The sequence below is a fragment of the Amblyraja radiata genome, chromosome 32 (assembly GCF_010909765.2).
Source record: "Amblyraja radiata isolate CabotCenter1 chromosome 32, sAmbRad1.1.pri, whole genome shotgun sequence".
NCBI lineage: Eukaryota > Metazoa > Chordata > Chondrichthyes > Rajiformes > Rajidae > Amblyraja > Amblyraja radiata.
Genome location: NC_045987.1, coordinates 14,479,566 through 14,490,090, shown reverse-complemented (window position 1 = coordinate 14,490,090; position 10,525 = coordinate 14,479,566). Strand labels below are relative to the sequence as shown.

At 42.7% G+C, this 10,525-nt stretch overlaps 1 long non-coding RNA gene across 1 annotated transcript; it reads left to right on the top strand.

Moving 5' to 3' along the window:
- Nucleotides 1-1,721: 1,721 nt before the first annotated feature.
- On the top strand, nt 1,722-9,921 carry LOC116990789. The gene is made up of 4 exons (XR_004416627.1): nt 1,722-1,818; nt 2,107-2,184; nt 2,981-3,105; nt 9,804-9,921. It is a non-coding gene; the product is annotated as an uncharacterized LOC116990789 (long non-coding RNA).
- The last annotated feature ends 604 nt before the right edge of the window (nt 9,922-10,525 follow it).

The window sequence follows — 10,525 nt, the reverse complement described above, 5'->3', positions numbered from 1 at the left end:
GCGGGTGAGGCAGCATCTATGGAGCGAAGGAAATAGGCAACGTTTCGGGTCGAACCCCTACTTCAGACGGAGTTGACCTTTGCTGTAATTCACTTGCCCGTGTGTTAACCTCCCTAAAGGCGCTAGCTACCTCTTGTATTTTGTTGCAAGGCTCCCATCAGAAAATAACGACTGCAATGTTAGGGCGTTCGGGTCAAACTGCACCTCCATTGGGAAGACCATAAACTATTTATAAGGTTAACAAGATGCAACAGATGTCGTGCGGAGTCGGGGCAATGTTTGAATGAAGACATGCTCAGCTTGTAACTAGGTGCTAGTGTGGTGGCAGAAAACCCCCCAACTTGTAGAGAAGGCTCTGAGAGGGTCAGTAAATTTGAGTTTAATTATAGGATGGAGAGGCTTTTTATTGATAATAGAAATTTCGGGATCTGGAGCAACATTTCTTTGAAGTATAAAACATTAAGCGGCTTAGCTGTTAAATCCAAAATCTTGCTAGAGAATATAGAATAGAATATCGTAGATTAAAAATATTTTTTGTCGGGAAGGACAACATACGTTGAACGGACAGATGACAATTGGAATTTTTAAACAGACTTAAAATTCCGGCCTCTGCAATCCTACTGTGAACGTGAAGCGTGTTCCAATACATTGAATGCTGGGCTCAGAGAGATGGGCCAAATGATCTTCTGGTGGCAGTTGTCTTTACTTACGTTCTCAGCAAAATAAGACATGAATGGACGTTTGGAAGCACGCAGTTATATTCCTATCTTGAAATAAATGAAATAGGTTGTCCTCTCTTTAAATTATATGACAGAAAACCTTTCAACACCGCCGTTGTTTTACTGATCATGTCTGCCTGCTTGTCCATCTATCAAAGTGTATCCAGGTATCTATTTATCGATATTACGACATGCCTGTCCGTTGGACTAGACGGTCACTCAGTGTATCTGACTCGAATCTCCGGTGTAATCTCTACGAGTTGTCTGTGTGGAGTATGCATACCATTTTCGATTATGACAAAGCAATTCATAATCAGGATATATATAGTTCTATTTCCCCCTCTCAGTAATCTGCAGTGACCGGTTTCACGCTTTCCCCGGCCGGAGGGTCACTGGTTTTGAATTAATCATCCGCTCTCGCATCTCGTGTTGTCTTTCGAGACAGAATTTCGCAAGGTCATTGACCGATCAATTGTGTCCCTTTATAAATACATCTCCTGTACATTTCTGTTCCAATGACATAACTCTGGAAGGCAATATTTACGTGTCCATAGAATCGCGGTGCTATTAATGGCCAGCCATATTTATTGTTCTCGCTGCCGTCTCTTTCTGTCTTCCGGAAACCTGTACCGGTGTTATTGGAATTTCAAATCATAATCATAACCCGTTGCTTCATCTAATCCTGGTGAATTAGGTGAAGTTTTGTGATTTCATTGCAACCCCGGTGTCCCTGACGCGATATCTTTTTTGGGCTGGAAAGTTATTAGATTGCCCATGTGACAGCTTGTACCTCCCCGCTGTTAGAGCGTGGGACTCCATCATCATCACAGGAACCAGACATCAACGTCTGTCGTCTGACTATTCTTCATACGAACACATCAAGAAAAGGCACTGTCTGCATTATTTACTGATTTTGAAACTCCGGTCAAAATCTGGTTACTTATTTTAAAATACGACATGTTTTATATATGACTGTAGCTAAAGCATTGCTCTTGCTCCTTGTGCACAGGGTGGAATCTCAGGTCTCGTCAATATTGCAATATTTGCTGAATCGTTTGTATGTGGCTATAGTTTGGTTTGCTGGTGTGAAGTACACGAGGTAAGATATCAAAGGGCGTGGGGGGAAAAGTCATTTCATCCCAACAATATCGAGATTCACTGAAACCCGTTGAAATGCCAGCCAGGTTGATCTATGATTTGTGGCGTTGAAGTGCTGTCGCTTCTTCAGTCATTATTTCTTACGTTTTCTGCCTGTTTTGGAGCAGGCTCCAATTATCACCGGTTATCTCATGGTCAGCTTCCACTCGTTACTTCCCCTCCCTCCACCCCGACCCGATCCTGTTTATTTAAGTCTCAGTCATACGAGTATCCTCTTATTTCATTTCAGAAGCTGCAATGAAGAGATGCCTCTCCTTTGTTTGACACGCTCTTGTGCTGTCATCCGTTCCTTTTATGTTCCGCCAAGGTAAAGGTGCAAACGTGACCACAACTTATTTTTTTTAAGTGGTTGTGGGGAGAAGCGAAGGCGGAGGGAAGGGCTGGTAGTAGGGGCTGGGGAGGGGCCCCTGTGGCTTGTGGTGGGGATGAGGGTGGGGGGTGGATATGTTGGCTGGCCTGTTCAGGGAGTAACGAGCAGGCCGCTGTGAGATTTCAGAGGTGGAACAAGTCCACCTCAATATACCTACAAGCTCAAGCTTAGTCCAGACATTTGAACACGAAGATCTGGATTTTAGTCCAGGGGAGAACAGATGTGTGTTGGGAGGGTCACATCCAGGGCGCAGTGTTCAAACTGCGGGCGATGGTCACAAAGGCCAACAAACTATTTCCCCGAGAAGCATAGTGGGTCTCTACCTTGGAGCTCGAGGTTTCTGGGATCGGTTAGCCTTGATCTTTAACTAAAATGCCAGCAGAAAAGGAGGGACGTTATTCTTTAATTGTGATATCAAAGCATCATCTGTCACTGATGTTTGTGGGATCTTGCTGTGTGAAAATCGTCTGCTGTCTTTCAAATAGGACAATTATGTCTACATTTCAACATCCTTTCATTGCCGATGAGGTACTCGGCAACTTTATATTTTAAAGGAATATCTGTCAACCGGCTCAGGTGAATTTTCACTATGATTTTACTGTCCGGGGAGGGAACAATGTACATTGTTAGAAACGTGCTCCAAACAGGTGATATGATTCCCAGATGGGATAGGATATAGGGCTAGCAAGAACATTCACGTTCTCTTTCCTGATCGGCCCCTGTGGACCATTAGGCTGGTGTGGATCTGCCGAACAGCCAAACAAAACCTGCAAGTTTTGGTCCGTTCACGTATTTGTTATATTTATTAATCACCTCCGTCTCTTCCAGTCCCACGTGCGTCCGGAACAAGATGGCACGGTATTCATTAAACGCGTGCCCAATGAAAACTTTACTGGTTCTAACAAAGCCACCAAAACTTGTAAAATTAACCTGTCACGGCTGTACCTGGGTTCTTCGACCTATCATTGCTCATAAGAGTCATCACTCCTCTCGATCCAAGTATTAATTCAATTCAATTTTTCAATTTAAAAACTTTATTGGCATGATAAAAAAACATTGTTATATTGCCAAAGTATAAAACATGACATACATATTTAAAATGCATAAGTATAAATACAAGTATACAATATTATCTCTTTCACAAAAGCAGCATATCTCGTGAAAAAAACATTTATTCCCATTTCCCACGTGGAGTTGGACATTGTGCACAATAGAAACTTCATGGTGCACGATAGTATAATTCCACACTGAGAATGATTAGCCTCGGAGCTCTGTGATTCTTTGGACTTTATCTTCTACTGTGCAAAGTAATTGGTACAAAAGGATGTGGAGAATCTGGTCAAGGGCAGACTTTGTGTAGAGCTTCAGGTTTCTGTTCTATTGGATTTCAAGTTGGCTTTCAATCAAGTCCTGTATTTTTTATTTGCTTCAGTTTCCTCTCCAGCTAGTCTTTAATTATTATTATTGTATAAGTCTCGAATATCAAACCACGAATTAACAAACATCTGTTTATTGTTTCTGATTGTTATTCCTTCTTTTCTTTCCTCTCCTTTAATTTTTTTATTTCCTCTTCGTTCTTCCTTACTTACTCAAACCTACTTGTTTTGAATCATTTAATCAAATCTCTTTCAACTTAAGACTTTGGTTAATAACAATTCTGTGAGTGGGATAAATTACTATTTTACATCAGTTGTATAAATGTGAGTTGCTGCTGTTCATAGTGGTGGCATCAAGTGGAGTCAGTAACCAGACATACTCATTCAGAACTTTATCACTTGACATGGTCAAAATCTTATTTGCCTTTTCATTATAAGTTGAGCGAGGAAGTAAGCTTATTTGTCTATGAACATCCCATGTCTGATCTTATACACTTGGGAAGGGCAACATTGAAACACTGAAGATCCATGTGCTGAGAGTGCTAGAATGAGGAATTCCTGCGGTGATGTTCTGAAACTGCAATAATTAATCTCCAATAGCCTGGTGTCAGTTTTTATAAGGATTCTAATTGCTTGGTTTATGAGGGCTGCCTTGCTGTTGAGGACAGGTACTATCACAATTATTAAGAAACTTTTCGACGGGTACATGGATAGGACCAGTTTAAAGGGATATGGGCCAAGCACAGGCAGGTGGATCTATTGTAGATGAGACATGTTGGTCAATGTGGGCAAATTGGGCTGATGGGACTATTTCCATGCTGTATGCCTCTATGATAGATTACTCCCTATCCTCCATATCCATGTCTGAATCAAGGGGGTGAAGAGAGATCAGGAGTGAAATCACACCAATGGAGCCTAAAATGACAATGTTATTCGTGAATCACTCATTTGATGTCATTATCCTCCATTACTTTGTTGACAAACCTTGGAGAGAAGTTACTACCTGGTTAGACCTATCCAGAAAACGGGTCATTGGAGAATGTCAGGAAGATGCTGGTTTTATCATTGTACAGTAAAGACAGAGATTCCTGAGACTTGATAAAGGTCATAATAGAATGTAGTGCACTTACCTATTGCCCCTAATTATAATATAAAGTGTTTGGCCAGAAACCATGTAATCTTTTACCAGAGCCATGACTTTTATGTATTTGATCTTCAGTTTTATCAAAGGACATTACTAGGTGAACTTTTTGAAAGCAGTAACAGCTGTCTTCATCACCCTCAGATACAATGGGAGGTTCTACAAAAATACTTTCCTGTTCCCATAAGGTAACAAAAGGATCTTCATGATTGTAACTCTCTCCTCTCTGGTTTACCCCAAAAGTCCATCCATAAACTCCAATTGGCCCAGAACTCAGCTGCCCGCATTATCACCAGAACCCCATCCACCAAACACATCACTCCCATCCTCAAACAACTGCACTGGCTCCCTGCCCAATACCGCATTGATTTTAAGATTCTCCTCCTCACTTTCAAAGCCCTCCACAATCTCGCTCCTCCATATCTCTCTGAACTCCTCCAGTCTTACACTCCATCCCAAACTCTCCGATCCTCTTCTTCCTCCCTGCTCTCCACTCCATCTGCCCGCCCGTCCACGATGGGATTCAGAGCCTTCAGTCGTTCCGCCCCTCGCCTCTGGAACTCTCTCCCACTATCCATCCATACCATAGAGTCTCTCCCCACCTTTAAAACCTCCCTCAAAACTCACCTATTCCAACTGGCCTATCCCACGTGACCCCACTTTCTATCAAATTCATGGATATGTTGTTTTTGTTTCATTTGATTTATATATTTGTAATTTGCTTGTTTTAATTGTAAGGTGTCCTTGAGTATTCTGAAAGGTGCCCATAAATAAAATGCATTATTATTATTATTATTATTATAAACATTCTCCATGAAGTCTGAGGCTTCATGATATCCCTAGTGGGATCATGTGATGGGACCTTAACTCTTGCAGAATTATGGTAGGTAATGCTCGAATGACCAGGTGAGGCACTAATTATGTTTTCTATCTTTGGTAAAAGACAGGTTTCATCATACACCTGGACAGTTCAAACTAAAACTAATATTTTCAGGTTGAGAGAAACATAGAGGCACAAGTAACTGAAAATACATTCCAAAATATCAAAAATGGAATTAGTTCCTTGAAGCTTAAAAATCCCAGACAAATATGCATCAAGCCGATAGCCTAATCGTTAAAGAGTTAAAAGATAGCCTAATTGATAAAGAGCTGAGAAGAGGAATCGGAGCTGCCAAGGAAAGGTACTCTGAAAAGTTGAGGAGCAAGTTCTCAGCAAGTGACTCTTCTTCAGTTTGGAAGGGCATGCAAGAAATCACCAGCTATAAGAGGAAAGCCCCCCCGCTCTTTGGACAATCGTCAGCTGACGAACTACCTGAATGAGTTTTACTGCAGGTTTGAAAATCATGAACGTAACCCTGGTACCCCCTCGCCAACAAACACAGCCAGACCACAGTCTGCAAGGAATGGACCCTGCACCCACTCCTTCCCATTCACCACCTCACACCTACTTAAGGCAAGACTCCAGTAATGAAAAGAGTGGACCCTTTCCCACCCCCACCAACACTTCACACCCAATTACTCATTTTTAACCAATCCCTGCAAAGATGCACTGTCCCTGCCTGCTTCAAAGTCTCCACTATTGTCCCTGTACCCAAAAAGGTAAGGATTACTGGTCTTAATGACTACAGGCTTGTCGCACTGACCTCTGTAGTCATGGAGACCGTTGAAAAGCTTGTGCTGGCCAAGCTGAAAAATATCACAATACCTCTGCTGGACCCTCTGCATATTGGGCCAATAGATCTGTGGATGATGCAGTCAATCTGGGCCTGCACATCATCCTCCAGCACCTAGACCGCCAGGGGACCTATGCGAGGATTTTGTTTGTTGATTTTAGCTCTGCATTCAACACCATTGTGCCAGAGCTACTGCGCTCCAAACTTTCTGAATTGACTGTGCCTGAACCCCTCTGTCAGTGGATCACCTGCTTCCTGACAGACAGGAAGCAGCATGTGAGACGGGAAAGCATATCTCGGACCCGCAAACGCTCAGCATAGGAGCACCGCAAGATGCGTACTCTCCCCTCTCCTCTACTCTCGCCACACCAATGACTGCACCTCCACAGACACCTCTGTCAAGCTTCTCAAGTTTGCGGACGACACATCCCTGATTGGACTGATCCAGGATGGGGATCTTTGTACTCTTTTCAATTTGACATCTTTCCTATAACATGATGCCCAGAACTGAACACAATATTCTAAATGCGGTCTCACTAACGTCTTATACAACTGCAACATGACCTCACAACTTCTATACTCAATACTCTGACTGATGAAGGCCAAAGTGCCAAAATACGTTTTGACCACCTGATATACCTGCGACACGACCTTCAAGGAACCATGCAACCATCAACCATTCCTCTGCCCACCTGGCTAATTGATCCAGATCCTGCTACAATCTTTCACAACCATCTTCACTATTTGCAAAACCACTCACATCTGTATCATCAGCAAACTTGCTAATCTTGCCCTGTTCTGTGACGTTTCACAGAGTGCTGGAGTAACTCAGCGGGTCAGGCTGAGTATAGAAGTTGGGAGGTCATGTTGCAGTTGCATAAGAAATTGGTGAGGCCGCATTCAGAGTATTGTATTCAGTTCTGGGCACCATGTTATAGGAAAGATATCATCAAACTGGAAAGGGTCAGAGAAGATTTACGAGGATGTTTCTAGGACTAGAGGGCCAGAGCTATAGGGAGAGGTTGAGTAGGCTGGGACTCTATTTCATGGAGCACAGGAGGATGAGGGATGATCTAACAGAGGTGAATAAAATCATGATTTGAATAGATATGGTTGAGTCTTTTGCCCAGAATAAGTGAATCGAGGAGCAGAGGACATAAGTTTAAGGTGAAGGGCAAAAGATTTAATAGGAATCTGAGGGGTATGTTTTTCACACAAAGGATGGTAGGTGTATGGAACAAGCTGCCAGAGGAGGTAGTTGAGGCAGGGACTATCGCAACATTTAAGAAACAGTTAGACAGGTACATGGATAGGACAGGTTCGGAGGGATATGGATCAAACGTGGGCAGGTGGGACTAGTGCAGATGGGACATGCAGGACCGAAGGGCCTGTTTCCACACTGTATCACTCTATGGCTCTATCTATCTTTCCCTCTCAAACACATTCTCCTGCCTTCTCCCCATTACCTCTGACACCCGTATCAATCAACAATCTATCAATCTCCTCCTGAAAAATGTCCACTGAATTGACCTCCACAGCTGTCTGTGGCAATGAATTCCACAGTTCACCACCCTCTGACTTAAGACATTCCTGCTCATCTCCTTCCTAAAGTAATGTCTTTTAATTCCGAGGCTGTGGCCACTGGTCCTAGACTCTCCCACTAGTGGAAACATCCTCTCCACATCCACTCCATCCAGATTTTTACCAGGCTGGGACAGACTGCAACAGCTTCACACCATGTCCCAAAGCTTGTGTCCTGTCCTGCATCACCCAAGGCAGCAGAGACATTATAGGAGAGGGCAAGCACCGTAACAAAGTAGCTCACGATAGTTTGGGTAACATTCAGGAATGTCTATGCATGTCACATCATGAATATTACCGAAGAAGGGTCTTGACCCGAAATATAATCTATATCTTTTCTCCAGAGATGCTGCCTGACCCGCTGAGTTATTCCTGCACTCTGTGACATGTCATCTATCCATGTTCTCCAGAGATGCTGCCTGACCCGCTGAGTTACTCCAGCACTCTGTGAAACGTCACCTATTCATATTCACTGCAGATGCTGCCTGACCCACTGAGTTACTCCAGCACTTTGTGTCTATTTTCCCTTCACCCATCTGCCCAAGCCCGCTCTCCCCCCTCCTTTCCTATGTTCCTTTCCACCCATAAACCTCTCTCTGCCTTTACATTTCACTCCTCTTTCAAATCTGCTCTACTTATCTACATTCATTTTTCTTCTTAACTTTTTAGTCATAGAATGATGCAGTGTGGAAACAGGCCCTTCAGCCCAACTTTCCCACACCGACCGACATGTCCCATGTAAACTACTCCCACTCACACGCGTTTGGCCCATATCCATCTAAATCTGTCCTATCCATGTATGTGTCCAAATGTCTCTTAAACATTAGGATAATCCCAGCCTTAGTCCTCTGGCAGCTCGTTCCATACACCCAGCACCATTTGTGTGAAAAAGCTACCCCTCAGATTCCTGTTAATTTCTGAAATATTGGTCATAAATTTGGTGCAAAAATGCTCCAAAATAAGGCTCAGAATGCATCAGAGAGCATCTAAAACCCCAGAGCTTGGCACCTCTGGCATCGAGGGACTTCCCGCTTCACGCTCATGGTGTGCACAGCGCGCACACTATTTCACATTAATTTTTTTGTAATCCTGTCATGCCACCCCCCTTTTTGGAAAGCTTCGTACAGGCCTGCTTTGAACCTTTTTTCAGAAGACAACCTGCCCATTCCAGGTATTTTCCAGTAAGTGTTTTCAAAAATGCTTTCAACAGATTAACATCTTTCCTTAAATAAGGAGAACAGTTCTGTTCAAAGGACGGTGTAGGAAGGAACTGCAGATGCTGCATTTGGCCCATAACCCTCTAAACCTATCCTATCCATATGTACCTGTCCAAATGATTTTTAAATATTGTGATAGTACCTGCCGCAACTACCTCCTCTGGCAGGTTTGTTAATAACTCCTTTAAAATGTCTTGGGAAGTTCTGTGAGGTTGAAGACCTGTTATAGTAACATGCTATCATTGTTGATTATGCAGCCACATTTGTATTGATTAACTTTGTTGCAACAAAGGACATTTTGAAATCATCTTTATGTTGGCTATATAAAGTCATGTAAAATAAGACAGAAATGTTTTCTGCTGTTACTCCCACTTTTGTGATCAAATATCGAATTCAAAAGCACAACACTCTAACATGCCCAACTTTACAGAATTCCTGTTTTAAATACAAAATGTTCCACAGGTTTTCTACTGGAATGTGCACCTTAAAATATTAAACATTGCTTCCAGACAGCTGGAATGGTTTACAAGGCATCACATTTGTGTAACTTGGGTTTTGGTTTTATTAGATTGAGTTGCAGGATAAAATATTGTGGAGGTTGCGTGAAGAGTTACCTGGATACCGGTGATATGTTAACCTGGATTCATCAGAACAATATCTTTGGATAATCTATTGTTTTTCATACTGCTCAAGTAAGCATTCTTGCATCATCTGTGTTGTAAATGAACAGTGGAAATTCAAAGCATGTTTCATGAAATCTATTACACACATGAAACGTGCTTTTTACAGCAACAGTAAAACACCCTAGGTATCAAATGCAGCGTTAATTGGTGAAGGCGATACAATAAATACAAAAAGCATTTGAATTTATGCTGATCTGTCTAAAACACGTTGGTACAGTGAATGGATCATTTTCTATTTCAGGTGGATGGCATTAACACCCAGCACTGCAAGGTCATGCATTTGGCATTGGACTGCCGGAAAAATGTTGCTCCAACTTCTGCTCAAGGAAAAAATAGTATATGCCAGACCTAGTCAGCAGGTCAGGCAGCATCTGTGGAACAAGAAAAAGTGACAGCAGTTGGCACTATGACAGGGCGGCATGGTGACTTACAGTGCCAGGGTTCCTGGTTCAGTCCTGACTGTATGGAGTTGGTGCATTCTCCCTACGACCGCATGGGTTCTCTCCGGGTGCTCTGGTTTCCTCCCACATTCCAACGACATGCAGATTTGCTGGTTAATTGGCTTCTGTAAATTGCCTCTAGTGTGTTGGATGCAAAACTGCGATAA